Raw genomic sequence first — 12,980 nt, forward strand, 5'->3', positions numbered from 1 at the left:
ATTTTGTATGAACTTCATCAGAGACAACTGAGGATGAAAAAACTACCATCCTCATATATAACTAATTTGTGCTGTGCACCAAGAAAGAACCTGCTTTAAATCTCCATGCCAATTTGCAACTCTCATACTATACCAGACAAGGTTAGTGGCTGCTGAAAATACCACCAGGACAGTGCTATGTAAACACACATCTGGTAATGTGTTAACTGTACAAAAAAAGACACTGTACAATTTAAAAACAAATCTTACACAGCCTTACATTTCAATTTTTTTCATTAAAAGGAATCAGTTCTGTATAGGGGTGTTAAATACTTCATAGACAAGAAAAAAAGACTGCATCAGAACCAACTAATTCATCATCATCATCATCATCTTCATCTTCCTTCTCCTCCTCCTTATCTTCATCTTCCACATCTTCCTCTTCTTCCTTCTTTTTCTTACTTTTTTTTCAGCCTTTATGACTCTTTTTTGCTGCATCTGGCTTTCCTTTAGCTCAGTATGTAGCAATATACTTTTTGTATTTTTCTTTCAGCTTCACAGCTTTCTCTTCATAAGGCTGCTTGTCATCTGCAGCAGTGTTACTCTACAACTCTCCCAGTTTCTTTGCAGCATCACCCATGGATAGGCCAGAATGTTCCCCTTTGATTTTTGGGTGATACTGAAGAAAGAGGCTGAAGGAGGCCTCTTGGGTGCATTGGGATCCTTGAACTTCTGTTTTGTTTCCCCTTTAGGAGAGATACAGGTTTTCATTTTTCTTTCATAATGGGCCTTGTCCGCTTTTGTCGTGTCATCAAATTTTCCTTTCTCTTTCACAGACATGGTCTTCCACCTCTCTGAGCACTTCTTAGAAAACTCTGAGAAGTTGACTGACACATCTGGGTGCTTCTGCTTGTGCTCCTACTGAGAAGTTCATACAAAGAATGCATATGATGACATTTTGCCTCTCAGCTTCTTAGATCTCCTTTGCCCACGTTTAGCTATTTTTCCTCATGAGGCACAGAGTTATACAGTCCCTATCCAGCTCTCACTTGCCCTGGCGCTATCTCTTATGGAGCTCAATGTACTGCCCAAAGTATGTGCTCTTAACCACTATGCTAAATTGCTTCTCAGAAGCTATGGTTTTCCAAGGATTTACAGTGAATTGGATTCTTGAAATCAAGTTGCTCTCTCAAGTCAATTGCTTTTTATAAGCCTTACTGTAGAAGCTATGGAACAGTGTGACACAGTCTCTGCCACAAGGTGCTCAGGATCTTGTAGGGGAGATAAGACACACATATATGAATCAATATGAGAGGGGATAAAATGAGGGAGAAGAGCTCTGGAGAAGGGCTTGTGGCAACTGAATTGAAGGCAGGGTTAGGGCACTGGCATTCTTCTCAAAAGATTGGAGGGAAAGGAGGAGAATGAGAGCAAGAGTGTAGAGGTGGAGATATTTGAGGTAGAAGTGGAGTGAGTTTGGGCAGGATAAAACTATCTTGGAGGTATAGTGGGAGGTGAGACCATCTACCAGGAAAGAATGGGTGGAGGCCAGTGTGTTAAGGAAAGTGGACAAGAATTAAAACCATCACTTTGGGGAGTGAACCTGAGATGACTAGGAAGTATGTTGGGCAATAGACAGATCCAAGTTGTGGTCAGAGGGAAAGTATTTGCCATGGTTCTATATCTCTTCAGTCAAGTTCTTTGTGGCCTATTAGAAAGAGGATAAGCCAAGACAGGAAGGAAACCAAGGAACCCACGGTGAATATGACAAGAGAGTGATAGGGAGGGCAGAAAGTTTAGCTCTCTCTATCCTTCAAAGTACTTGGCTATTCATATAAGAACTTGGCTATCCTCTCCATCCTGTCATTATTGAGCAAACCTTTCAAATCTGGGTACTGGCTATGGCTACCTTACCTCTTGTGCCTTAGTTCTTTGCTGTCTAAATTTTTCCCTCAAGGTTTCATTGAAACCACTTGCCCAAGATCACCAATCAAACAGCCTTTATTCTGTCCTAATTTCCTTGACCACTTTTCTCTGTACTCACCGTTTTTCTAACAACTCTTCCTGTCTTGATTTTCATGATAATATTCTCTTGTTTCTCCTTCTACCTTCTGACTGCTCTTTCTCAGTCTCCTTGGTTGAACCATTCTACTTCTTCCCATTCCTCAAAGTAATTGGGCCCAAGAATCCATCTTTGGCCCTCTTCCATTCTTGTTTTAGGAGGTATCCCTTAGATCGCCGATGGATTCTATTTACTTCCATGGCTTTAACAATGATCTTTTTCAAAATGACTCTCAAATTTCTACCTCTAGGCCTGATCTTTTTCTTGAGCCTCAGATCCACATATCAAATTGGATAGTGGAACCTCCACCTAGATGTCCCTTAGAAACTTCAAATTAAACACATCTTAAACTGAGAGTCAACTTCCTCAAGTCTGTGGATGTTTTTTTCCTCCATTATAAATATGAACTCCTGAAGGGAAGAGCCTGGATCTTTAGCTGTCTTCATAGACTGGAGCTGAGCTGGGTTCCCAAACAGAAGGGAATTTCTCCTTGCACAAGCCTTAGAAAAGACTGTCTTGTTGGAGGAGTAAGTTAATAGCAGATATAAATGAGGGCTGGGTGAGAGTGGGCACTGTTGTGTTTGTACATGGATGTAATATACATGCATTGGGCACATTAGCTCTTATGCTCTTGGCGGCCCTAGTGCCCCTACTCCAATGCTTGCTCATATACATATGGACCCATACCTAGACCTTTCTCCTGTCTGCTGGGGAAGCATCCCCCCTCACACTGTTCTTTACATGCCACCCCCATCAGCCTCAATTTAGATAACCTTCAGACTCAGGGAACAGAGTGGAGGATGGGGCCAGGGAAGACAAAGCATGTCTTAACTGCTCCATTATCTTTCTTAGAGCACTCTTATTTTTAACTCAGGACTGACTGTGCCCTGGGGCTGGGATTGGGAATTGTGGGCTGAACAAGTTAATTTCACACTTTTTGTCATTTGTTCTTAGATAGAACTTTTCATTTTCTGTGCAAAACCCCATGGAGGTAAGCTAGGAAGTCATTATTATCTTTGCTTTTTTGATGAGGCCTCAAAAGAAGTCCTAGCCAGAGCAATCAGACAAAAGAAAGAAATCAAGGGAGTCCAAATGGGGAAAGAAGAAGTCAAACTATTGCTCTTTGCTGACAATATGATCTGGTATCTAGAAAACCCCAAAGGTTCAACCAAGAGACCCCTGGAATTGATAAATAAATTCAGCAAAGTCTCAGGTTACAAAATCAGTGTACACAAATCAGTAGCATTCATACACGCAAAAATAATCAAACTGAGAATCAAATCAAAGATGTAATAACTTTTGAAATAGCAACAAAGAAAATAAAATATCTAGGAATATATTTAACTAAGGAGGTGAAAGACCTCTATAGGGAGAACTATGAAACACTGAGGAAGGAAATAGCAGACGACCTAAACAGATGGAAAACCATACCATGCTCATGGATCGGCAGAATCAATTTTGTTAAAATATCTATACTACCAAAAGTGATCTACAGATTCAATGAAATCCCCATCAAAATACCAATGTAATTTTCACAGATCTAGAAAAAATAGTTCTATGCTTAGTATGAAAACAGAAAAGACCCTGAATAGCCAATGCAAACTTATGCAATAAGAACAAATCTGGAGGTATCACTTTATCAGACTTCAAGCTATAGTAACCAAAACAGCATGGTACTGGCACAAAAACAGAGACATAGACCTATGGATCAGAACAGAGAATCCAGATATGAAACCATCCTCATATTGCCATCTGATATTTGACAAAGCAGGCAAAAATATACACTGGGGGTAAAATCTCCATTTAATAAATGGTTCTGGGAACATTGGATAGCCACATGTAGAAGACTGAAACAGGATCTGTACCTCTTTCCAGTCACAAAAATTCATTCATGATGGATAACAGACTTAAAACTAAGGCATGAAACTATAAGAATTCTAGAAGAAAATGCTGGAAACACTCTTCTATATATTAGTATAGGAAAAGAATTTATGAAGAACAGCCCAAAGGCAATCACAGCAACAACAAAAGCAAATAAATGGGAACTGATAAAATTAAAAAGCTTCTGCATAACCAAGGACACAATCAATAGAGAAAACAGACAGCCTACAGAATAGGAGAAGATATTTGTATGCTATATATCTGATAAAGGGCTGATAACCAGAATCTACAAAGTCCTTAAGCAAATCAGCAAGAAAAAATTAAACACCCCCATTAAAAAGTGGGCAAAAGATATGAACAGAAACTTTTCAAATGAAGACAGATTAATGGCCAACAAACACATGAAAAAATGGTCAGCATCTCTAATCATCAGGGAAACGCAAATCAAAACCATAATGAGATATCACCTAATTCCAGTCAGAATGCCTCTTATCAAAAAGTCCCAACTCAGGAAAATCAGCAAGAAAAAATCAAACAACTCTATCAAAAAGTGGGCAAAGGACATGAACAGAAACTTTTCAAAAGAAGATAGACTAATGGCCAACAAACATATGAAAAAATGCTCAACATCTCTAATCATCAGGGAAATGCAAATCAAAACCACAGTGAGGCCAGGCACGTGACTCATGCCTGTAATCCTAGCACTCTGGGAGGCTGAGGCGGGTGGATTGTTTGAGCTTAGGAGTTTGAGACCAGCCTGAGCAAGAGCAAGACCCCATCTCTACTAAAAATAGAAAGAAATTATATGGACAGCTAAAAAAATATATAGAAAATTAGCCAAGCATGGTGGCACATGCCTGTAGTCCCAGCTACTCGGGAGGCTGAGGCAGGTGGATTGCTTGAGCCCAGGAGTTTGAGGTTGCTGTGAGCTAGGCTGACACTATGGCACTCTAGCCTGGGCAACAGAGTGAGACTCTGTCAAAAAACAAAACAAAACAAAACCACAATGAGATATCACTTATCCCCAGTGAGAATGGCCTTTATCAAAAAGTCCCAAAACAATAAATGTTGGCATGGATGCAGAGAGATAGGAACACTCATGCACTGCTGGTGGGACTGCAAACTAGTACAATCTCTGTGGAAAGCACTATGGAGATACCTCAGAGAGCTACAAGTAGAACTACCATTTGATCCAGCAATCCTATTACTAGGCATCTACCCAAAAGAACAAAAGGCATTCTATAAAAAAGACATCTGCACTGGAATGTTTATAGCAGCACAATTGACAATTGCAAAGATGTGGAAACAGCCCAAGTGTCCATCAAAACATGAGTGGACTAATAAAATGTGATATCAAGCTCTATCCAGGAAAATATAGGAGGTGCTAGATCACCATTGTGTTTTGTAATTGAGTAGTATTCCATTGTATACATATACCATATTCACATGTACTCACCATCAAATTGGCACTAACTGAAAAACACTAAGGTCCTCACACTGTAGTAATATTCATTGAGGGTTGGGGATGGGTAAACTCACAACTAATGGATTCAGTGAGCATTGCAGGGGGGAAAGGGCATGTGTAAAATCATGGCTTGGGTGTGGCAAAGTCATAACATTTAACCAAAATGTACCCCCCTAATATTCTGAAATAAAAAAAATAAATAAAATGTGGTATATGTATAACATGGAGTTCTACTCATCCACAAAAAACAATGGTGATATAGCACCTCTTGTATTACCCTGGATAGAGCTGGAACCCATTCAACTAAATGAAGTATCCCAAGAATGGAAAAACAAGCACCACATGTACTCACCATCAAATTGGTATTAACTGATCAACACTTAAGTGCACATGTAGTAATAACATTCATCGGGTGTCAGGCAGATGGGAGGGGGGAGGAGGGGATGGGTATATACACACGTAATGGGTGCCGTGTGCACCGTCTGGGCGATGGACATGCTTGAAGCTCTGACTCGGATGGGGCAAGGGCAATATATGTAATCTAAACATTTGTACCCCCGTAATATGCTGAAATAAAAAAAATTTTAAAAAGTCTCCAAACAACAGATGCTGGTGTGGATGCAGAGAGAAAGGAGCTCTTATACACTGTTGGAGGGACTGCAAACTACTACAATTCATATGGAAAGTAGTATGGAGATACCTCAAAGAACTAAAAGTTGATCTACCATTTGATTCAGCAATCCCACTACTGGATATTTACCCAAAGGACAAAAAGTCATTTTATAAAAATGATACTTGCACTTGAATGTTTATAGCAGCACAATTCATGATTACGAGGATGTGGAAACAACACAAGTGCCCACTTGGGTTGAGTAGATTAATGAATGGATTAATAAAATGTGGTATATATATACCATGGAGTAATGCTCAGCCATAAAAAATGGTGATTTAGTGTCTTTTGTAACAACCTGGATGGAAATGGAGACTATTCTTCTAAGTGAAGTATTGCAAGAATGGAAAAACACACACCACATGTACTCAATAGTAAATTGGAGCTAACCAATCAACACTTATGTGCACATATGGAAGTAAAAATCAATGGAAATTATGCAGGTGGGAGGGGTGAGGAGGGGATGGGTAAATTAATACCTAATGGGTAAAATGCACACTATCTGGGTGAAGGGCACACTTATAAATAATTCTGACTTAAACTGTACAAAAGCAAATTTTGTAATCAAAACATCTGTACCTCCATAATATCCTGAAAAAAAAAAAAAAGACATGATTGGAGGTAGAGGTGAGCTTTGGGTCTTGGGCTGCTCATTTACAGCCCAGAGCATCTGCCATTGCCCCACATAGCTAAGCCAATAATCAATTCCTGGGAGGTCCTGGTTCCTAAGTCAGGTAAGCAGTCAGCACTTAAGGGAGACCACTGCTGGGGCCAGGCTGAGTTGAGATTCTGTTTGCTTTGCTTAGGAGATGGTGGGGCAATCAGAGATCAGAAGCCTGTGAGCTGCTGTGAGAAGGGAAGGAGGGGCTTGGGATTTGGGCCCAGGAATTCCCATCAGGAATGAAACATTTTCCACCTGCTGCTGCCTCAAGCACCTAACTCCGTCATGGAATTTGCATGCAGACGGTTAGATTGGACTTTGGAAACAGAGAATGAAAAACGAGTTTCCTTATTTCTGTTCACAAAGGCCAGCCAAGAGCCAGAGCTGGAGCCAGGCCTCTGGTCATAAACTAAATAACAGAGCCAGTTATCGATTTCAAGTCTGACTGCCTCCTCTTGTAAGGACTTTGGAACTTGGGGAGGCTCCCTTACCCTCTATAAACCAGCAGAAAGTTAGAAGCATGGTTGTCAAGACTCCAGATGGAATAGCAGGCATACCCAACGGTGGAGTGGGAGGCTAAAATTTCTGCTTTGAATGTATTTAGTAATTTTATTACTTTAGTTCTCCCATTATATCTATGAAAATTTTTCTGGGAAAGGCCTGATTTGGGGCATAGAGGTGGCCATTAGGTAGGCACTGGGTGTCGTAGAATTGGAGGCTGGGAGCTTAAGAAGATATAACTTCTTGGTGCCTGGGGACAGCCCATAGCTAACCATAACAAGAGTATCTGTTAGGGTTTGAATGTTTTTTCTGCTCTTGAACTCATGTTAGGGTTTAATTGCCATTGTGAGGGTGTTGGGAGGTGAGACTTTTTGGAAGTGTTTGGATAATAAGGGCTCCACCCTTGTGAGCAGACTAGTGCTGTTATTGTGGGGGTGGGTTCATTATGGGGGGAGTGAGTTCATCCCCTCTTACTCTTGCTCTCTCTTATCTCTCTTTGCTCTTTTACTATGGGATGACACAGCAAGGAGGCCCTCGCCAGATGCCAGGCCATCAATCTTGGACTTCCCAGCCTTCAGAACTGTGAGCCAGTAAATTTTTATTCATTAAAAATTACACAGTCTGTGATATTCAGTTATAGCAGCACAAAGACCATGTCCTAAGAGACTAGTCTTCTTGCCAAGTCTTGACTGGATAGGACCTGAAAATATAATGTATGGCCTAGTTAGGCACCTATCTTTGACTCTAGGCTCTTCCACTTACTAACTATGGGACAAAAGACATGTCTGGTCACTGCCTTTTCTGTTAAATGGGGATAATGCTGATCTACTTCACAGGGTTGTTGAGAGGATTAAATAGCCATAATATATGCAAAACCATAAAGCCTGGTGCAGATATTGGGGGGGCTATTGCCATTATTACTATGTGGTCTTCTCTCTCCTATTAGACCTCTAGGAGAGAATAAGAAAATCCCAAGATCAAAGGGAAATGCAAATCAGTCTGTTTTAGTCTGGGTGACCTCTAAAGAGGAGAAATACATGGTTGGGAGAGGCTGGAGCTCTTCCAGTGATGTCTGTTTTCCTGGGTGTATGTTCACTTTGTCCTCAGGGTAGGGGTGCCAAGTCAGGCCTCAGCTTGGCCACAACTGCCTCTTGGATGTCACCCTCAGTTGCTTGTCTGCCTGGTTGGAATTTGAGCAGGCAAATAAATCTGAGCTCAGGAGTTAGAGTCCTATCAGAAGCCACTCAGCTTTATATCAGAATGCAGATTGGCTCCATAAACACTGACTGGGCTAACAATCAACCTAGCTACAGAGATAGTATAGAGTTGGGGAAGAGCACTCAACTAGGAGTCAAGACGGATCTCTGGTCTGGCTCTGCTCCTGACCAGCTGTGAGACTTAGCATGAGTCTCAAAACTGTATGTGTATTATCAAATGATATGGAATATGTGAAAACCCCTTCTAAGCTGTAAGGCAGCATATAAATGGAAGCAGTTATTGTTATTATTTATATAACATATTTCAGTGTAGGGAATTGTTATATTTGTTATTCTGTCGTCAAGTGTGATGTTTTTGGGTGTAAAGGGGATGAGGCATGTTGGATTGGTATGTGCCATTCTATTTATTAAGTAAACAACTGGAAATACAGGATCTATTGTTTTTCTCATCATTATCACATTTGAAGAATAGTGTTTGTTCAATAGTGGAAGAAGATCTTAAAGATCTCTGCCCAGGTACAGAGTTTCTTTTTGGGGTGATTAAAATGTTCTGCAACTAGAGGGTAGTGATGGGTACACAACATTGTGAATATACTAAAAAAAATTTAAACAGCTTTAAAATGGCAAATTTTATCTCAATTTTCAAAAATTACAAGAAAAAAAATCTCTGCCCAGAGGTCATATGGGTAATGAAGCCTGGGTCTGAAGCAGTGAGAACAGGCCCAGTGCAGGTAAGTCAAACATTGCTTCTTATTGTGAAAATTGTGTACTTGTGAGAGGTAGGGAAGTCTTTGTGTGTGTGTGTGTGTGTGTGTGTGTGTGTGTATGAGAGAGAGAGAAAGACAGAGAGAGAGAGAGAGAGAAAGAGAGAATGTAGATATAAAAACAGCACATCCCAGAAACAGTCAAGCTGGAGTAGCATTGATAATGGTGTGGAAATGGTGGTCTAGTGCAGTTTCTTTCTTTCTTCTTCTTTTTATTTTTTTGATTCTCAACCCAAGCCTCCATTATTAGCTCCAATGATGAGTAGTTCACATTTTCTTATCTTAGGGGCAGGGAAACCAGCTATCGTTGTAAATGCAAACTTAACCAACCATTCCAGTTTGCCCAGGAGTCAGAGTTTTCCTGGGATAGGGGTCTTTTAATGTTAAAATTGGAATTTTTCTGGGCAAACCCCCGGTTGCCCTAAAACTGGGAACCCTGTTAGTAGACAGAATGAAAAGGCCTGAAGAACGCTCCAAAACCCTCTGGTTTAGGTGAAACTGAAAGGTCATCCCTTGTTGATGTAGGAGAAAGCCATTCAGAAAGGAAACCAGAAAGAAAGAAAAATATTTCTGAGGGTTACTGGGTAATTAAAGCCATTGTCAAGAGGCTGGTGAATGGGAAAGCTTTATCAGGTATGACAAAGAAGGTCTTTTGGTGTACCTCTGGGGCCTTAGAAGTAATAAGTGGTGGCCATCCCCTTCAAAGACGGTGAAACTTTTGAAAGCAGCAGCAGCAGTTTTGCTACAAAGCACAATGAAGGTACATACAAACTAGGAAATGGGGAAGAATTAGGTTCCTGGCTCTCTACATCTAGAGCTAGATTGATGGTTTGTTCTATCTTGAGGCTGACAGAGGTTATCACACCTAGATCTCAAATGGCCAGTCAAAATTAGGCTTCCGTTGGGACCTGCATTCAAGACAAAGCATTAATTCCAATGTTTACTGAATGCCTACCATGAACTAGGTTATATGCTAGATTGTGTTAGGAATAAAATGGTAAATAAGGTTGACATGATCTCTGCCCATGTGGAACTTGCAGGCAGGTAACCATTTAAGTACCACAAGAGAAGTATGAGGGCCAGGGGTGGTGGCTCATGCTTGTAATCTTAGCACCCTGGGAGGCTGAGGCTGGAGGATCACTTGAGGTCAGGAGTTCGAGACCAGCCTGAGCAAGAGCAAGACCCCATCTCTACAAAAAAAAAAAAAAAAGAAAATTAGCCAGGTGTGGTGGTACATACCTGTGGTCCCAGATACTTGGGGGCCTGAGGCAGGAGGATCACTTGAGCCCAGGAGATTGAGGTTGTAGTGAGATATGATGACGCCACTACAATCTACCCGGGGAAACAGAGCAAGACTGTGTCTCAAAAAGAGAAAGAGAGAGAGAGAGAGAGAGAGAGAGAGAGAGAGAATGAGAACTATGGGGCCTATGAGAGAATAGGGGGACACCTAAGGTGGCCTTGGGAGTCAGGGAGAGCTTTCCAGAGGAAATGAGCATAGGCCTAGAGGAGAAATAAGGACTAGCTAGGTAAACAGATGGGGGACAGGCATCCCAGGCACAGGGAACAGCATGGGCAAACACAAAGGAGAGACCATGTGCACTTGGAGAACTATGGTGTGGTTTAGTGTAGCTAGAGTGGGATGTAATTCTCCAAGTGTGGTCCACAGACCATCTGTATCAGAGGTACACAGCCTTCTTAAAACTACAGATTCCCAGATGTACTAATCTCTATGGTGGGGTCTGTGAATCTGCATTTTAATTTGTTTTCTTGGTGATTATGATGCATTATAATGTTCAAGAACCACTGGTAAGCATCTATACATTTATGTATCAAGAAAAAGTGTGTGTGTATGTGTGGTATATTTGGGAGCTAAACAGAGGATTAAAGAGGGAGGCACCAAATTTTTGAAAGGCCTCTTCCCAGCCTTTGTCACAAGTTGAAATGCTGCTCTTCCTAAGGCCAAAGTTTCTGGAGCTCAGCTACCTTAGGCCTCTCCCCAGGGATGAAGGGATCAATATCTGGGTGCACCTGTAATACATTTAGGGCACACTGGTTGTGTAGCTCTGCTGTTGGTTATAGTGAGTATAGACTTTGTCTAGTAGGCAATGAAGATCCACCGGAAGGTTGTGGGCAAAAAGTGACTTGAACCGATTTGTGGTTTAGAAAAATTATTGAGTTTACAGAGGGAGACTGGGTTAGAATGGGGCAAGACTGAAGATGGAGAGATTAGTTGGAAAAGGATTTAAATAGCCAAGTTCTTCAAATCATCTGGCCCAATAAAGAAAATATATTGTTTTATTCAATGATTATAGGTTAATAACACTTTCTTCATACTCCTGTTTTCTTTATGCCTGATTTAATCAGGCACTGTCATGGGTGTCAGGAACTGCAAGGAGAAGATCCTGTCCCATATTTGAATTAAACTGATTGTGATGGCAAAGATTCTCCTCAAACTTGAAGGTTCCTACTTTGGAAATCTGGGAAACTAAAGGTAATGAAGTTCTTCCCTTACCCGGTTGACTCTGGGATCTGCTCGTGGGACCCACCTCAGTGAATGGCAGAGATGAGATCAGAATGCCTGAGGTGGAGTACAAAATCAGAAGCCAAGAGGATGCCAACTGGTGCATCAACCTGAAAAAGCAGAAGTACCAGGAAGCAAGGGATGGCTTGCAGTGGAGAACAAGGTGCCCAGGGTAAATGGGGCACATTCTCGTTGACCCATGTCCCCCTCCATCAATTCCGTGAGATCTGAGGACAGTAATTCCTTGCCTTCCATGGATTTTAACCCAGACTAAGGTAATGTCCTCAAGGGCATAAAGGGATATTGCAGAGTGGTGCAGTGAGCCTAGGGATTTGAAAATCTACTTGTCTACAAAGCATTTCTCATTTGGGTGAGGGACTGCTTTATAATATTTGGGGAGGAACCTGGCTCCTGGAGATGTGTGGTGTGGGCTGACCTTTTGGGGCCAGCATGGCTTGCTCAGGGTCAGTTTTCCCACCCTAATTGAGATGTTTGCTGAAAGTAAAAGAAACAGCTGCTGCTGTCCAGAGTAAATTAATCACAAAGAAACTGCTCCTCATTCTGTCTCCTGGATTCCCATAAATGCCTGAAGTCCAGCTTTGGAGCTGGTATGTACTTTTAATTATTTCAAGAACTGGCATTGCTTGCCTCATAGTAAAAGTGTCATGAAATTACTGTAAGGTTGCATGAGTTTGGGCCATAAATCTTATTCACTTCGGCTACATCTCATACCTTAATTCACTGGAGTATAAAATGCCATTTACACTGGTTCTTAGTTCACTTAATCATAATTAAATGACCTCAGAGGGCAGTAATTCGTTGAGGCCCTGGCTTTGAAGTGACACAAATAACAAACTTGGTTTGCCATGTGGACGGGTTCCTCCACACTTTTACATTGGCCACAGACCTCGTGGAGCATATAATGCCGGCTTTTTGGTGTGGGCATGTGCTCTGGTTACATGGAACATCTGGGCCACAGATGTGGTTGAGGGGACCAGCTAAATAATCCCCTTTGGAATTTTGTTGCACCATCTTCAGGCCCCTCTAGGCCCTTTCTTGGTTCCTTTTAGCTCTCCAGAGAATGTGTTTGCCCCATGTTGAGCCTAGATAAGAGGTGATGAGGGCACTTCCTTCTTTAGCTTTTCATCCTTGTGTTATTCTTTCTAAAAGGACTCCCTTTAAGGGGTCAGTAGCTTAAGGGCTTTCAGACTTCAGCTTCAGGTGTGAAGCTCCCTAAACTCATGTACCTAATCATGATG

At 41.4% G+C, this 12,980-nt stretch overlaps 1 pseudogene; it reads right to left on the reverse strand.

The window, feature by feature from the left end:
* Window positions 1–313: 313 nt before the first annotated feature.
* LOC138378955 (high mobility group protein B1-like) lies at window positions 314–11,976 on the reverse strand (annotated as a pseudogene).
* Window positions 11,977–12,980: the final 1,004 nt, after the last annotated feature.

The sequence above is a fragment of the Eulemur rufifrons genome, chromosome 30 (assembly GCF_041146395.1).
Source record: "Eulemur rufifrons isolate Redbay chromosome 30, OSU_ERuf_1, whole genome shotgun sequence".
Classification (NCBI taxonomy): Eukaryota; Metazoa; Chordata; class Mammalia; order Primates; family Lemuridae; genus Eulemur; species Eulemur rufifrons.